This window comes from Carettochelys insculpta, chromosome 2, assembly GCF_033958435.1.
Source record: "Carettochelys insculpta isolate YL-2023 chromosome 2, ASM3395843v1, whole genome shotgun sequence".
In the NCBI taxonomy this organism is placed as follows: domain Eukaryota; kingdom Metazoa; phylum Chordata; order Testudines; family Carettochelyidae; genus Carettochelys; species Carettochelys insculpta.
Genome location: NC_134138.1, coordinates 133,614,034 through 133,631,135, shown reverse-complemented (window position 1 = coordinate 133,631,135; position 17,102 = coordinate 133,614,034). Strand labels below are relative to the sequence as shown.

General features: G+C 46.5%; 1 long non-coding RNA gene across 1 annotated transcript in view; it reads left to right on the top strand.

Moving 5' to 3' along the window:
- The first annotated feature begins 1,800 nt into the window (after window positions 1-1,800).
- Window positions 1,801-17,102, top strand: part of LOC142008684 (uncharacterized) — a 95,174-nt gene continuing 79,872 nt past the window's right edge. Inside the window, exon 1 of the long non-coding RNA XR_012644207.1 lies at window positions 1,801-1,860. This is a non-coding gene — a long non-coding RNA (uncharacterized LOC142008684). The remainder of the gene's footprint in view (window positions 1,861-17,102) is intronic.

Here is a 17,102-nt window from a genome sequence, read left to right as displayed (position 1 = left end):
GGGGTCTATGAGAGTAACACAAACCCCTCCAGAGCCCACCTGTCTGTATTCACCGTCAGTGCGGTGCCACTTCTGATGAGCTGGGTGGTGGTCCCATCCCTCCCCTGGAGTGGTGTGGCTCAAGAGTAGCATGAGCTAGAGAAGTTTGTGTGGCTCTCAGGGCCACAATCATGAGAAGCCACGCAGTGCTAATGGAAGGAAGGGGTGGGACAGGTAGAGCAAAGTGGGGCAGAGGAGGCCGGCAGGGTCATGAATCTGGTGTTCCTCTCCCCCACCCATAGGCCCTCTGACCAGTTGCCACTGCTCATAACTAACCACTTCTTTGGTTATTCAGCATTGTCATATGTTTATTTGTAGTTTTGTTTGTTCTCTGTGTTGCTTAATTTTAACCGTTTTCTGTATGGAAAGTATTAAGTTGAGTTGATATTCCTTAGAAATTGCATGAGCCTGAGTGAAAGCCTTTTACTTTCCTTCCAGTATCAGAAAATATTGTATTAATATTTGTGATGAGAGCATGACTATTTCTAGTTGGCTCATAGATTTGATTTGCCTCTTAAAACTGAGCTACGTATGCAGATATTTTGCATGCCCCAGGGATGGTTTTGTGAACTGCAAAAGTTCATAGCTTGGAAGTGTTTTGACAGACGTGTCGTTGTTTGAAAGCAACTTTAGTGGAGATTCTGAAGATTCAGTGCTCTGTGGGAATAGGTTGTTAAATTTGGCCCCTGGCACATATTTTTTATCCTTTGACTTAATGGTCACGTCTTTGATTTATTAATATAGCTGTTTTCAATATGCCCCATTTTGGTGTGTTTACTAGCTTGAGTTGTTAGAAAGGATGGTAAAATACATGTACTCCAAGGGTGGTGGTACTTTTCTTTTTATTTGTTTTTATATTAAATAAACATCTTAAACATCGCTCATTGTTAATTATCCTTGTTTAAATATTTTTTTCATTTTCCATATCTATGAACTGCTTAATATATATATTTAGATCTATTTCTACTGGGACAGCACATCTACATGTGACCTCAATATTGTTGTTTCACATGAGAAAATTCAGCCTGACTAATAGAAAAGTCAACCTGCACAAAGATAGAAAATGGCAGAGGAAACACTGGATATGACTATATCTGTTCTTCTCAGACACAGAACAGAAATATTTATTGGACACCTTCTTTCTTTTCTGAAGCTTATCACCAATCCTACCATTTCCACCTAGCAATGGACCAATCCCTTTGTGAGGATTCTTTTTTTGTTCCAACTATGCTTAACAAAAACTCTCTCCTTATTGTCCTTACTCTGCTATATTCAGATATACAATGGTAGATATCTAGAAAAAGTTAATTTTATGTCCAATATCAAGGCATTAAAGTGATTCAAAACTTTGTTCCATCCTGCCCTAGGCTTAGAGTGCATTTAAGGTCAGAAAAATGCAAAAGTGACCATACAGAGCTGAGGAAAAGAGTAGAAACCACCATAATGAGAGATTCAGCCCTTTGCATTAATTCATTGAGTGATTCTTTGTATGTGTAGCTTTTATCACTCCTCCGTCAGAATGAACGTATTGTGGGAAGCTGACTTCTTCTCTGCCCGTTCCTCAGGATTTATTTATTTGAGTAATGGACAAGTTTGATATGTGTGCTGTCAGGAACTGATTTTTGCGTCCTGTTCTGAGTATAGCATGACTTAAGAAAATTCCCACATACTGAGGACATTCTTTTATCTCGCTGTTTGGATGTATTCTTCTCATTTCAGACAATTTCAAAGTATTGGACACACCATGGGTTCCCCAAGCTGCTCAGCTTGCGCAAATGAAAAAGGACCTCAAGTACGCGGAAATATTTGGGACAATTTTGAGTTAAGTAAGAAAACTGTGGGATGCTTTCTGCTGTAGAGTTGTGTCCCTTTCAAATGTTTCTCTTTAGATTACACCACCCCCTGGGCAGTTTGGCTGTCTGCCATCTTTCCTGTTGCCCTGCACTAAGACATGTTTTTCTGAGTGATAAGACCTAACAGTTTTAGCCCTTGAAGAGGAAAAGAAGTCAGGTGTTCAAACTCATCCTTAGAAGTGATATATATTTTCTCTGCTTTGATTATTGATTAGAGATAACATAGAAAGGTCATGGCTCAGTGCTCCAGCAACAGCATGATTCTGAGTTTCTTAACCACCTATGAAACTAAGAAAGAGACTGGGAGGGGAGTCTGAAAATGTATGTTGATGTGAATGTCTTCTTCCTGCTTCTCCCATGAGACACGGTGTAGTAAAGAGAGCACCAAGTGAGAAACAGAGTTCCATATGCTTTCTGCTGGTTATCTGCACTGTGACCTTCACTCCCTGCTTCTCCCCCACCCCCCGTGCACTCAATTTTCATAGTGCAGAGCACCCAGGCACTGATTCAGCAAAGCATTTAAGGTAAGTGACTCTGTGGACAAGGGGAAGTCAGTGGATGTGACATACCTTGACTTTGGCAAACCTTTTGATACAGCCTCCCACAATATTCTTGCCCATAAGTTAAGGATGTATGAATTAGATACATGGACTGTAAGGTGGTTAGAAAGCTGGCTTGACAGATGGGCCCAACGGGTAGCAGCCAATGGCTCTGTTTCTGGTTGGCAGTCACTTTCAAGTGGGTTGCCCCAAAGGATTGGTTCTAGATCCAGTACTGTTCAACCTTTTTATTAATGACCTGGATGAGGGGATGGATTGCACCCTCAACAAATTTGCAGATGACACTAAGGTAGGGGGTCAGAAAGATACATTGGAAGGTAGGGAGCGACCTAGACAAATTGGAGGATTGGGCCAAAAGAAATGTGATGAGGTTCAACAAGGAGAAATGCAGAGTCCTGCACTTGGGGCGGAAGAATCCCAAACACTGTTACAGGCTGGAGACCAACCGGCTAAGTAGCAATGCAGCAGAAAAGGACCTGGGGATTACAGTGGTTGAGAGGCTGAATATGAGTCAACAGTGTGCCCTTGTAGCCAAGAAGGCTAACGGCATAGTGGGGTGCATTAGGAGAAGCACTTTGAGCAGATCTGGAGAAGTTATTATTCCCCTCTATTAGGCACGGGTGAGGCCACATCTGGAGTATTGCATCCAGTTCTGGACCCCCCACTATGCAAAGGAGGTGGAGGCACTGGAGCAGTTCAGTGGAGGGCAACAAAAATTAAGGGGCTGGAGCACATGATATATGAGGAGATGCTGAGAGATGTTGGCCTATTTAGTTTGCAGAAGATAAGACCCGGGGTGGCGGGGGTGGGATTTGACAGCAGGCTTCAGCTTTCTGAAAGGGGACTCTAACAAGGACGGAGAGAGACTGTTCTCAGTGGTGACAGATGGCAGAACAAGGAACAATGGTCTGAAGTTACAGAGGGAGAGGTGTAGGTTGGACATTAGGAAAAGCTATTTCACTAGGAGGGTGGTAAACACTGGAATGCGTTATTGAAAGAAGTGGTGGAATCTCCATCCCTAGAGGTTTTTAAGTCCTGGCTGGGGATGGTTTAGTTGGGGTTGATCCTGCTTTGGGCACGGGGCTGGACTAGATGACCTCCTGAGGTCCCTTCCAGCCCTAGAATTCTATGATATGATTAAGCACATACAGGAGGGTCCTGACATTCGCAAGGGTTTGGTCTTGAGAACCCTCATGAATGTTTAATTTTCCTGAATACCAAATACCTGCAGAGGCTCAGAAGTAGGGTGACCATCTGTCCCATATTCAGACACCAGAAAGGTGTCCCTACTTATTTTTTAAAAGTGAATAATTATCCCATATTTGAGCCCTCCAGGGATTGGGGGAGTGGGGGGAGCACCAGCAGCTGCCACTTCCCTGGGACTCTGAGGGGTGGAGGAGAGCTAGTGGCTGCAGCTTTGCCAGGGCTCCATGGGTGGAGCACTGGCTCCCTGGGGCTGGGTGCAGCCGGGAGAAGCTGCCCCCCACCCCATATCTCTCGGTCCCATATTTGGAACCCGGAGATATGGTCACGCTACTCAGCAGGAAGCTCCCTGGGCCTTCTGCAGGTCCCCACCTCAGAGGTCCATGGCTCCCAGAGCTGTGCCCAGTGCTGCCCAGCATCACACTCTCTCCCTGAGGGGGCAAGCGGCCAGGGAAGCAGAACTCAGTGGGCTCCAGTGCTGCGGGAGGCTCTGGACGACAGCGGGGGGAGGTGGAGCCCAGCGCGGAGGCAATGGGGAGCCAGTCAGTGGCCATACCCTGCCTGTGGCTGGAAGCAAGGCCGAGCCCTCCTCTTTATATAGGCCGGGCCAGGGCAGGTGGCTGTCGCTGCCATGAGTAAAATGACCACCATTGTAGCACGAGGCATGTTGGTGCCGCCAGAGCTGCCGCAGCAACTGGAGCACCAACCCCACCTGGCCCCTTTGTGCCTGACTTCCAGAGCAGGTACAGTGGCTCCACACCCCTGCCTCACTCCCACTCTGCTCTGTTCCACGCCAGCCCAGTGTATGTGTGCAGGGGGATCCTCTGCTTCTGCCCCCCCCACCACATCAGTGACCCCACATGGGTCCCTGTAGTGGTAACCATGGCCTGCAGGCTGGGAGGAGAGATGTTAGGAAGCTTGCTCTGCCCGCCTGCTGAGCCCAGCATGGGAAAGTGAAACTGACTCCCCCAGCCGCCCGTGAATAATTGGATCCATGATTGTTAACTTTGTGAATGTTGCAACCTTCTTGTGCTTAGTGGAAAGCACATATCCCCTGGCTTCAGGTGCACCGTTCTCAGGTTTAAGTGTTTTGTTGGATCAGTACCTTAAAAGTTCATCCCTTTTCAAGGCTGAGTCCTGTGTGTGTTTCCCCTTCCATTTTTTGCCTGCCTTGTCTGCTTAGATGGCCAGATCTTTGGGACTTGAACTATTTCTCATTCTGTGTGCGTGTGCATGCGTGCATACATGCATCTAGCACTACAGAGCTTGGATCTCATTTTGGCTATGCAGTTGCTTCCAGTAGGTGTTCTGCAAGGATTTCCATTCAGACCCTTTCTCTTAGGTGACAATGGTGCTGCATTCCTCTCAAGTCCTTTAATTATTCTTTCATGCTAATTATTATTATTTCCCTCTTTATTTAACTCTCTCTTTCTCCGGTTGGCTTGTACAGCAGCATATTTTTTTAAAAAGTCTGTCACCTTAGGCTGCAATTTTGAGCTTCCTGTGTGATTTATTAGGCTTTTGTTGTTTTCTGTTTTTAATTTTCAATTCCACCAAGGAAACATTGCCAAGTAAAAATCAGCATTTTTCTCAAGCCATCGTAGTTTACTAGGCATGAGAGTAGCACGAAATCACAAAAGCAAATAACAGTGGTCCATATTGGTCCAGGAAGGCTAGAATTATATAGGGGTTGTCATGTTACAGTATAATAGTATTTAACAGATGGAGAAGTCCTGAATAAAAAATCTCTGAGCCAAACACTTCCCAGCTTGGGGGAAGATTTGATCTGGATCCAAATGAGGCAATATTATTTTTCTGTGCCTACACTGGTCAATGATGTTCTAAGCACATTATATTGAACTCAGGGAAAAGTGGTACAATCATATCAGTGTGTTGTATTGTGCCTGTTTTAGGGGAAGTAAATGTTTTCTTTCAGCCAATTTTAGGGTCTTTGTAAGGTCTGGCAGGAGAAATATTTCAAAGATTTGCAGCCACAGGTGCATAGCCTGTAGTTTCTCTTTCTGCTTTTTCTGATCCCACATATCAAGAGTTCCAAGTTCTGATTAAGGAGGACAAGATGGTGAACATACACTCTGTATCAATGGGCCTCAAAGTTTTTTGATTGCACTGCTCGTTGCCTAGTCTGCATAGTCCTCCTGCTCCCCGCAGGAGCTGTGGTTGGCAGCTAGGCTAGGAACCATGGTTGAGAGACAAGGCAGTGTCCAAGACTGGCTGGAAATAGGGGCAGAATGGGGTTGATCCATGCTCCCTCCTCACCCTGGCCCTGCTGTACCTCCTGAATGCGCTTCTGCATTCCCTGAGCTGCATCCCATAGTTTAGAGACCATTGCTGCATATTCTGTACAGCCAATTCTTTGCTTATCTGGTATGACCCTGAAGCTCATGGATTCATTAATCTTTGGTCAATAATTCTTGGATCTTGGGAATCCAAGTTGATGTGCTAGTTCCTCAGGCATGTCTTCATGGAGAATATCTGGCTCTCCTGATCTGCTCCCATTAAACTGCTTGAATCTCTCTCCCATCATGTATGTGGTCATTTCTACTTCAGCCATTTCCATATCCATTTTGGATTCTGGGGGTCTGCAGTAGACCACAAGCACTATTCCAATGGGGCCTCTGATACCACTCTTTTTCAAGGTAATTGTGACCCAAACAGATTGTGTTTTATCCATTCCATACAGCTGGGTAACCCATTCTATTCACTTGGCTTTCTGCTGTTACATGGCTCTAGCAACAAAGATACTCCATATACTCCTGTCTGCTGCTTTACTTCCTCCATGCATTCAGTCAACTGTTCCAGAAGTCATCACCTGCTCTTTTCTCTAATTTCAGCATCCTTTTTCAATTTCCTCCTTCTGTAGTGGCTATCAGTATTTGCATTTGGTAGAACTGGGCTGAAGTCTTGTAAATAAAATTTGTGTCTTGCCCAACTTTCCAGAATGTCTGATCCAGGCTTCTGGCTTGAGCCCATTTCTGTATTCAATACCCATCAAACACTGATCTCTTTGGAGATATTTTACAAGGAGGGTATTTTCACATTCCTGATTTTATATGATTTTTAAAATGATACCCACCCTTTAAAAACCAGACTCTTCAACCCAATTCAGGCTTGCATAAGTAGCCATGACAAGAGTTGAGCTAATGCCTTTTGCACCAGCTGCAGAGAACAGATCTGCCTCTTTTCTTCACTGTAAGCCTCAAGTGCATTTAACCCTCTTTTAACTTGGTCACCAGCTGTTTATACACATGTACTTGTACAATAATTACAATAACAAACAATAGTTATTTTAGCTAGTTCAAGGGAAATCAAAGCAGCTTGCAGGCAGGCATACACAAGCTCCGTTTTCACCAAAGGAATCTTTTGTGGTGCAGTCAAGTATACTGCCAACAAGCCACAGGTGCACACCACATGAGTAGGTGAAAATGTAATTGGGAGCAGTGGATGGTGTTTCTGAGCCAATACCTTTATCCCAGTGTGCATTTTTGCATCTGTTATAAACTGACACATTTTCACTAAAGGTTTATAGAACAAGGGCAGATGAGAACATTGTTTCTTCTCAAAGCCTATGTGAGGTGAAATGCTTTTAAAAGGGCTATGTTGTCTCAGTAAGGCAGGGGAGTTGGAGAATGAGATGAACTTGCTGTGAGTAAAAGTCTTGCTCTCTGTTACATTAAAATGAACGATTTTTGTAGTTGATAAATGCACCAAATACCCACACACAGTTTGGTGGATAAATGGCAGAGCAAGTCACCTTTCAGAGGTGGGTCAATCCTTAAACTCTTGTGTAACATCTATTTTAACTTCAGCTCTGCAGTCACTTAACTACTTTTATATTTCTCAGAGTCAATTGCTGAGCTCTTGTGTTCTAATATCTTTAATTCACTGTAAGCGAACATTGTAAGTGTCATGCAATCCAAATTACTCCAACAATCCAATTTTTTCTAACAATATGGGAGCGTCTACACTACAAAGAAATTTCGAAAAGGGGAACATCGAAAAACAAAATCGAAATAAGGGATTTTGAAATAGCACGGCTACACACACAAAGCGAATCGCTGTACCCATCCGCTATTTCACAAGAATACCCTCAGTTTTTCGAAAGAGAGCGTCCACACAGAAAAGCGGGCTCTTTCAAAATAAGCAGCTGGGAAACATCATGCATGGGGTCACATGGCTGACAAGCCCTTCCAGGTCACACAGCCAGCAGCGCCCTTAAAAGGCCCCTCCCAAACACACCCACCCTACACACACAGAGCATCACAGAGCAGTACACAGCACTGCATGGACCGTGCACCAAGAATGAGAGGAGAATGGAGCAACAACAGCTGCCCGAGGCTGATGCCCCCACCCACACTGAGACCCAGGTGGTCATCGCCATCCTGGGTGTGGTGGAAGGCCTGGAGCCCAACTTCCCCCCCAACAGGGGTCCTGAGGGTCCTGGCAACAGGGCAACTGCTGCTCCCTATCCCCCATGGCGCCTCTGGAGCCACCCCAGCAGTGGGGACTGGTGGGAGAGGCTGATACTGGGCCAGTGGGACGACGAAAGGTGGCTCACAAACTTCAGGAAGATGAAGCAGACATTCATGAATCTGTGTCAGTGGCTCACATGTGCCCTGCAGCATGTGGACACCCACGTGTGGTCCCCGCTACCAGTCAAGAAGCATGTGGGGATTGCCCTCTGGAAGCTTGCCACCCCTGACAGCCATCGTTCAGTGGGGCACCAATTCGGGGTGGACAAGGCCACAGTGGGAGATATGCCCCTGGCGGTAAGTCAGACAAGGGCCCCACACCTACCCCTGGAAGGGGCAAGGGGCCCCTGGGTGGGGGGGTCTGCAGGGGCACCGGGGCCCCCCGATGCACAGGTCCACATGTCGGTGCCCCCCCTACAGGTGGTCCAGGCCATCAGCCACCTCCTCCTGCGGCGGGTCCTCCACCTCAGCAACCTGGATGACGCCATGGTAGGATTCGCAGCCCTTGGATTCCTGAACTGCTTTGGTGCGCTCGAAGGCACGCACATAGCTATCCGCACCCCAGACCACAGCATGGGACAATGTATAAACTGCAAGGGGTACCACTCAGTGGTGCTCCAAGCGCTCGTTGATTCTCGGGGCCAGTTTAGTGACATATGCATGGGCTGGTCCAGTCGAGCCCATGATGCCCAGGTACTCCGCAACTCCTGGCTGGGGTGGCGCGTGGAGGAGTGTACCTACATCTCTGCCTGGGAGCTCCCTGTGGGGGACACAATGATGCCACCCTGTATAGTGGCCAATGGGGCATACCCATTATAGCCATGGTGATGCTCTCCTACACTGGGCACACCACCACCAGTCAGGGCATTTTTAACAACCGCCTGAACCACACCCGCAACACCATTGAGCAGGCTTTCGGACGCCTCAAGGAGCATTTCCAATGCCTCCACGCGCGGCTGGACATCAGCCTGCCCAACGACCCCTGGAGTGGTCACAACCTGTTGCACTCTGCACAGTTTGGTGGAGGGAAAACAGGAACACTACATGCCCAGGTGGGCTGCGGACCATGGCCCCGGCTATGAGCAGCTGTCCATGGCCCTGTGCCGCCAGGCACATCATGAAGGGGTTAGGGTCTGGGAAGCCCTCTGGGAGGCCTTTGAGTGGGAGCCACGCTGACCTCCACCTGGCACATGGCTTATGACCACGCTGCAGCACGGCCCCCCCACACACAGGGGACACTGGGGTGTATGAAAGGGTTTATTAACTGGGGACCAACTATATACATGTAAATAAATGGCTGTTGAGCAATGGAGGGGGGTCTTCCTATTGGACCTAAATATGGGGGGAATGGGGGGAGAACTATATACAATGGGGTGGGGGCACAGGCATGGGCAGCCTAGTTCCCCACGGGGGTGGAGGGGAGAGATCCCCGGTGGGTAAGGGTGCCCCTGTCACCCTGGGTGTGGGGGCCCTGTAGGGGCCAGGAGGGGGGCTGGAAGGATGAGGAGGTAGGGTCATCCAGGGGCTGAAGAACAGGGTGGGCTGGGTGAGGCGGAGGGGCGGGGAGGGGATCCCCCTCCTGGCTGGCACTGGCAATTAGCCAGTGGCCCATGGTGAGACTGGCAGTTGAGGTGAGGGTGGGTGGGATGAGGGCGCTGTGTTCGGGGGCGGCAGCAGGTTCAGAGGTGGCTGGGGGGGCCAGATGCAGCGCCAGCTGTCGGAGGGCTGCAGCCGCCTTGGCCCAGGCCTCCCTCAGTCAGGCCCTGTCCTCCTGCTCCATGTACAGCCTCTCTTGGAGCATGGCGATCTGCTCCCGGATGGCTGCGGTGTGGGCCTCCGCAGCCGGGGCGATGGGGAGGAGGGCTCTCCGGCTCCATCCAGTGGTGGCGCAGATGTGGCCCGGCCCTCAGAGGACAATGCTGTGGAGACACAAGGGGAGAGCGGCCACCCATCAGTGCTGTCACCCGGGCCCAGGGGCTCCACCTCTGCCATCCCCTGAGGTGGTGCCTCCCTTGCCAACCCTCCCTTGGGGCTCCCGTGTGCCTGCCAGGACCTCATCTGTGGGGCAATTGCTGGCTGTGGCCTGGCCCCTTCATCCCTGCCAGATTGGGAGGGCTAGGGTGCTGTCCGCTGGTGCGGGTGCTGGATGGTGCCGTGTCTGGGTCTGGGACAGGGCGGAGGACTGTGGGATTGGCCCCCCCACCTGGGCTGCCCGATCCACCTGTCTCCTACCTGGGGCTCCGGAGAACAGGTCCGGGGACACTGGCCTCCAGGGCGACTGGCTGGAGGTACCAGAGCTGACCATGATGACTAGTGGGCCCCCCTCCTCTGAGTTGCTCTCCGGCCCCGCAGGTGTGGTCTGGCTGGAGGGTCCCGGCTGCTCCAGCGGGTCTGTCTTCCAGTCGGTGTCCAGCCCGCACATGTACACCACCACCGATGGCTCTGGGATGTCCTTCGGGCCAAGGAGCTGTTGCAGTACCCAGTAGCGTGGGCTGGCCCTGGCCCCCGATCAACCGCGGGCATCCTTGGCTCGGCTGTAGGCCTGCCTCAGCTCCTTTACTTTGGAATGGACCTGAGTGGCCGTGTGCTGGGGGTGTCCCCACTTCCGCAGCCCCAGGGACAGTGGCTTAAAGGCAGCTGCGTTGTGGGGCCTCCCTGTGCTGTGGAGCAGCACCTCCTCCTCTGCCCAGAGGCAGAGGAGATCTTTTACCTCGGCCTCTGTCCAGGAGGGGGTCCCTCCTTTTCTGGCCCTGGCTCTCCTCCGGCAACCCCTCAGGTGGGGAAGAGGAGGCCTCCTGGGGTGCCCTGGAGTGTGGGGGGGCTTGCCATCCCACTGATGGTCTAGGTGACACATCTGTCTGGCTGCTAGAGCTTGTATAGGGCTGAGCTTGTGCTTCTCTAGCCCTGTGCATGCTCTCAGCTTCCTGCATGGGGTTTCCAGAGCCTTGTGGCTTTAAGGGGCTGGCCCAGGGACCATAGAGCGACTCCGGGGCTTGCTAGTGCATCTCCTGTGCTCCCTGGAGCCACTTCCATGGCGGACCTGCAATTCCAAAATTGAGAGCCCGGAGCGTCTACAAGTGCACTATTTTGAAATTTTATTTTGAAAGGGGCCGCTCTTCCCATTACCAGATGGGAAGAGCGGTTTCGAAATTTGGGCCCATTTTCGCCGAAAACAATTTTGAAAGAGGCTGTTGGGTGTGCAGACACTCCACAGCCTCTTTCCAAATTGGGCCCACTTTCAAAATTAATTTCGAAATACAGTGCTAGTGTAGACGCACCCTATATGTATAGTGAATCCTCTATGATGTTCTAATAAGTGGAAGAGAGGCAGAACATGCCTATGTTACCACTTTTGTTTGGAGAATCTGCTCTAAGATTAAATATGTCTGTTTTGAGCTGCCATGACAGTTATCTAGCACAAATTTTAAGAGTTAATTGGGAAATAGTAATCTCATCTTTTACTGAAATAATGCACATTCCTCTGTCACTGTATTCACCTTGATTTGTCCTTTTTTGTATGGAAACAAGTTTAAATAAAAAAAATTGAGTCCAAATTATCCTTGAAGGCACAAGGAGAAATCTCCCATTGCATTCAATAGCCGTGTCTACACGTGCACGCTACTTCGAAGTAGAGGCACTAACTTCGAAATAGCGCCCGTCACGGCTACACATGTTGGGCGCTATTTCGATTTTAACATCGACGTTAGGGGGCGAGACGTCGAAGCCGCTAACTCCATGAGGGGATGGGAATAGCGCCCTACTTCAAAGCTGAACGTCGAAGTAGGGCACGTGTAGCTGATCCGCGTCCCGCAACATCGAAATAGCGGGGTCCGCCATGGTGGCCATCAGCTGAGGGGTTGAGAGACGCTCTCTCTCCAGCCCCTGCGGGGCTCTATGGTCACCGTGTGCAGCAGCCCTTAGCCCAGGGCTTCTGGCTGCTGCTGCAGCAGCTGGGGATCCATGCTGCATGCACAGGATCTGCAACCAGTTGTCGGCTCTGTGGACCTTGTGTTGTTTAGTGCAACTGTGTCTGGGAGGGGCCCTTTAAGGGAGCGGCTTGCTGTTGAGTCCTCCCTGTGACCCTGTCTGCAGCTGTGCCTGGCACCCTTATTTCGATGTGTGCTACTTTGGCATGTAGACGTTCCCTCGCAGCACCTATTTCGTTGTGGTGCTGCGCAACGTCGATGTTGAACGTCGACGTTGCCAGCCCTGGAGGACGTGTAGACGTTATCGAAATAAGCTACTTTGATGTAGGCTTCACGTGCAGACGTAGCCAATGGGGCTTCACAGATATACTTGATGAAACTGTTTTGTACTGTACTTAATTTTAAGGTGTATATAATTTAGGTAAGGTTGCATCATGGTTTACAAGGTTTTTGTGTGCAGTTGTTTTGAGGTGCTCACAAACTTCTAGAACATTACATCTGGAAGATGAAATATTTTCCTTTTTCTGAACCGCACATTTTTTGTTAACATTTCAGTGAAAAGAATTTGGCTGATTTTTGAGTTTGGCTGTGATTTTTCTAATAGTTTTTAAAAATAGTTATTGCATGGCCAGGTGTGCAGTCCAAAACACTATGAGGTTTCCTAAGCTCTCTCAGAAGTCAGTGGTAGTGAGCACCTAGTAAGACTGAGCCTTTTGTCCATGCCAGGCTACATAGGCCATGCATGTATAACCAGCTGTAATGTCTTTTGTTCTCTATAGAAAGCAAAACACGCACCTCTGAAACACATGTGTTATCTACTTGGCCAATTTTTGCTTCCTCAGAAAAATTGGCTCCACACTGCAGATGTAGTCACAAGGCTCCTCTTTGTATTAGTTGTTGGCAAAGCTCTGAGGCCAGCAGACAGACCATTAACATTTAGCTCTCATTTTATACCTAGGATGGCTGTGCTATAATTAGTTTTTGAATAATAATTTCTTAGGATCCAATTTTCAGTTCTTCACAACTTTGTCAAACATTTTGTTTTTGACTGAAATTTGACTAAAATATCTAGCTGAACATTAATTCATTTCTAAAGTTTGAGCAAAGAGAGTTCAGCTAATAAATTTTGAGGAGAAAGGGGGGCAGAGATGCACTTTGCCCAAATTACAAATAGCTGCAGCCTTCTTTTTAAAAGTCAGTGGAAGTGGCTGTATCTTGAAAACTGAGATTTCTCATGGACATCACCCTCGTTGAGGGGAATAGGATGGAAACTGGTTTAAATTTGGCAAGTTTGAATGGTACAAAACTGGGTTATCAGCGTGTGTAACTGGTTCCCTCCTCTTACCTTAAGTATGTAAGTGATCATCCATGTGTATATGTACAACAAAGTTTAGTTGCCATAATTGCCTCACTATTCAAGGCTGAAACTGATGCAATATCTTGGTACCACTTGAGAAACTGGAAGAACACCCTTGTCTTGTCCCTGGGTACCTTGTAAGGCTCTTACAGTGGCTTTTGTGTAGTTTGCAAGGGGCCTCTTCCTCTACCACTGACTTCAAGTGCCATAATTATGGTCTAGCAGATCAAATGGTGATGTGTTCATGGGCACATTGGAAGCATCTTAAACTCAGTAACTCTCCAAACAGGAATTTGTAAGATGCACAGAGGTCTACAAGTGCTTCTGCAGGTCATGTAAGGAGAAGTGTTGCCTTATATTTTAGTATTTACATAATACATCTAATCATGCATATACTCAGGAAGGCAGTGTTAAAAGATTGTCGTTTTGTGCATGTTCTTTTCTATCATCTGGTTTTTACTCAAAGAACAAGAGCTGTAAGTTCACAGAAGGGTATACCACAAATTCCCAGCATGTCTTCTAAGAGTCCCTTCAATAATATAAAGCAACTGTCCGTCAAAGGACCAGTTTGACATTTTATTTCATAAGGACTTCATAAAGAAGACTCTGTTTAAGAATATATGGCCTGTTTGCTCGTGATTTGATCTATTTACATTTCCTCACAGGTGTAACTAATCTGAACTCAGGCATTCTCAGTGTTGTGCAAATGGGGGAGGCGGGCAGATGGGCTTTTTCTCCCTGATATTTAAGTTTTCAACACTGCGCACTTGGTGTTTTACTGTGTTCAGCTTTTATTTATTTATTTATTTATTTATTTATTTTGTATGGAATGTCACATCCTGTCTGTTGTTATGGAGACACACTGGTTTCCCTTACAGTTTTCAACAGTCCTCCTAACATTAACCAGATTTTGAGTTTGCTGCCAGGAAAAGAACTATCTGATAGGTCATTCCAAATCTATTTAATGAAGAGCCACAGCTGCTTCTTTTTTCCCTGTTTCCTGGTTGTAAGAGCTCCACCAATGGTGGTTTTGTGTTACTGGTCATGCTGCAGTGAGGTAAATTGGGGAACCTGAGCTATACTACACTGACCTCTAGGTTGTTGATGATCTGAGTCACTTATCGAATGAGGCAGTCTTTCACTTTATCATACTTTTGGCCAGGACCCAGCATTACAGTCCCCACTCCTTCATTAACCACTTTTCCCCAGTAGGAAGACTCCCATTACCTACTGTCCTAACTCTCTCCACAAGTGCCCTCACCTCAGTTCTGTACACATTAGTGTGTCCTCCCAAACGAGCATGGTACAGGATTTGGGGGCTAGCTGGGGACTGTAGACAGGGGGAAGAGATTCTTAGGTCTTGCAGCAGGAGCCATCTGATCAAATAGGTTAGCAAATATATTAAAATTCTTTTTAATCTACCTCATATTTCATTTCTCATATTTCATGTTTCATTTGGACCATCACAGAACTTTTCTGGAAAATGGGGGTGTATTGGTGTGGGTGTGTGGAGAAGGAGAGAGAACAGGCCAATCCACTAGGAAGATTCAGAAAGAAAGGTTGTCATTCTCTTTTCTTAGTCATATTCTTAACTATTGTCCCTTCCCCACCACTGGAACAGCTTCTCTTCAAAACATCTCAGTGTAGATGCTCCTAATTTATTTTTATTTTGTGGCCTGGCTACAATGGAGGTATTTGGCAACAGTTCCCACCTTCAGAAATCAGGGAAGAGTAGCTCTCATATGGAGCATTATTGAACTTGTTACTAAAAAGTAAAACTGGTTAGAAATCAGAAAATGTTGATTCCTTAAACCTGAAGGGTGCGTCTTCACTAGGAACTAACTTCGAAGTTAGGGTTACTTACTTTCAAGTTAACTTTGAAGTAGCTTGCAGAGACTCTACACACTTTTCGCAAACTTCAAAGTTAACGTCAAAGTAAGGGAGCTCAACTTTGAAGTCCTTACTCCATTCCTGGGAATGGAGTAGTACCTTACTTTGAAGTTTAACTTTGAAATAGGGTATGTGTAGATGCTCAGCTTCAAAGTCTGTTACTTAGAAGTTGTACTTCAAAGTAAGCAACTTTGAAGTTATTTTTGTAGTGTAGACATGACTGAAATGATACTTGCAGGTAATCTCTTGATGATTTGCAGGCTGGGTGCTATATGTTGGTGTTTCCAAAAAATTTTTTTTTCAGAATTTTCAGTGTATGAAGAATTTCAAAAAACATTGAAACGAATCCAAATTTTGAACCATAAACATTTGCCTTGAACTGGAAATCTGGAGTATTGTCTCCTTCTATTAAAAGAACACTTATCTCTAGATACCAAGCAATTTGTATTTTTGGTGTTAAGTAGGTCTGAAGAGGAACTTAAGTGGTCCATGGTGTCTGTGATCAGTTAGGATTATTGACATTACCTCAACTGTATATTCCCATACGTTCCATTGGTGGTACATAGTGGTGTTTTGTAATATCTTTCCACACATTTTAAGTAGTATATATGATTATCAGGGTACAAGTTGTTGGGAAATCAAACTATAGTATATTAGACATAGCATGAACATGTCAAAGGTGCTGAACTTCCATTTTTCTAGTGGATTTAGGTTCCTATATGCCTTTTTAAAATGGGATTTAGGCTCCTAAAATGCTTGAGTGCTATTAAATTGTAAGCTTTCACCCATGAAGCCTTCATTATTTTCTCTACTCTTTTATCAGAGGGGTAGCTGTGTTAGTCTGGATCTGTAACAGCAACAAAGGGTCCTGTGGCACCTTATAGACTAACAGAAAAGTTTTGAGCATGAGCTTTCGTGAGCAAAGACTCGCTTCATCAGATGCTGGTCATGGAAATCACTCTTTCACTCTTCTACTCTTTTAGATTCTTGCCAGGAATAAGTTAATATGCATGCTGAATTTTCTATGTAAATTTGGTGGGAGTTTAAGTGGGCAGCATCCCAACATTTGCAAGTGCACTAAAATGTCTGAATCACGCCATTAAAGTTCTGGTGGAGGATTACTAATAAACAGGAAGAAAACAGAAACTTTTAAAGGACTATCTAAATGAATGGTTAAAATATTCTAATTAAAACACTGTCCTTTTTACCCACTTCAGAACTGATCAGATGTCTAACCATTTTTATCACAGTGCTACCTTTGGAAATTACTACTATTTTGTATAGGATTTCCAAAATCTACATTTTATCCTCAATTTCACATTCCTTGTTTCTTAACACTCTGCTGCTGCTTCTATCCAGTCCAAGAAGCAGGTTTAAATTTCCCATTGTGCTCTCACCAAAGATAAAACCTAGAGAGTTTACAGATAATCAAATTCAGGATCTCAGCATTGTTCATTGTATCCAGTGCAGTCTATGGTTCATGTTTTATAAGTATCAAAATCCTACTCTGTTAATGGTGCATGCTAGAAAAGGTCTTAATATAAGAAAAGGAGGTCAGACCTCAAAGTCTGCTAATTTTTGCTGTGCAGTGTATCAGTAATAATATGGTACTACAAGTGGAATGTGTAAGCATCAAATTGCTTTCACTGCTTCAAGTCAATATTTTCAGCTGTTTTTGCAAGATAATGGGCCTAAGGAAAAACCCGTTGTTTTGTCTTTTTGGCTCACTTGGTTACATGCTTGGTTCTGCCCTAAGTTCCTCATACCCAGTGGCGACATGGACA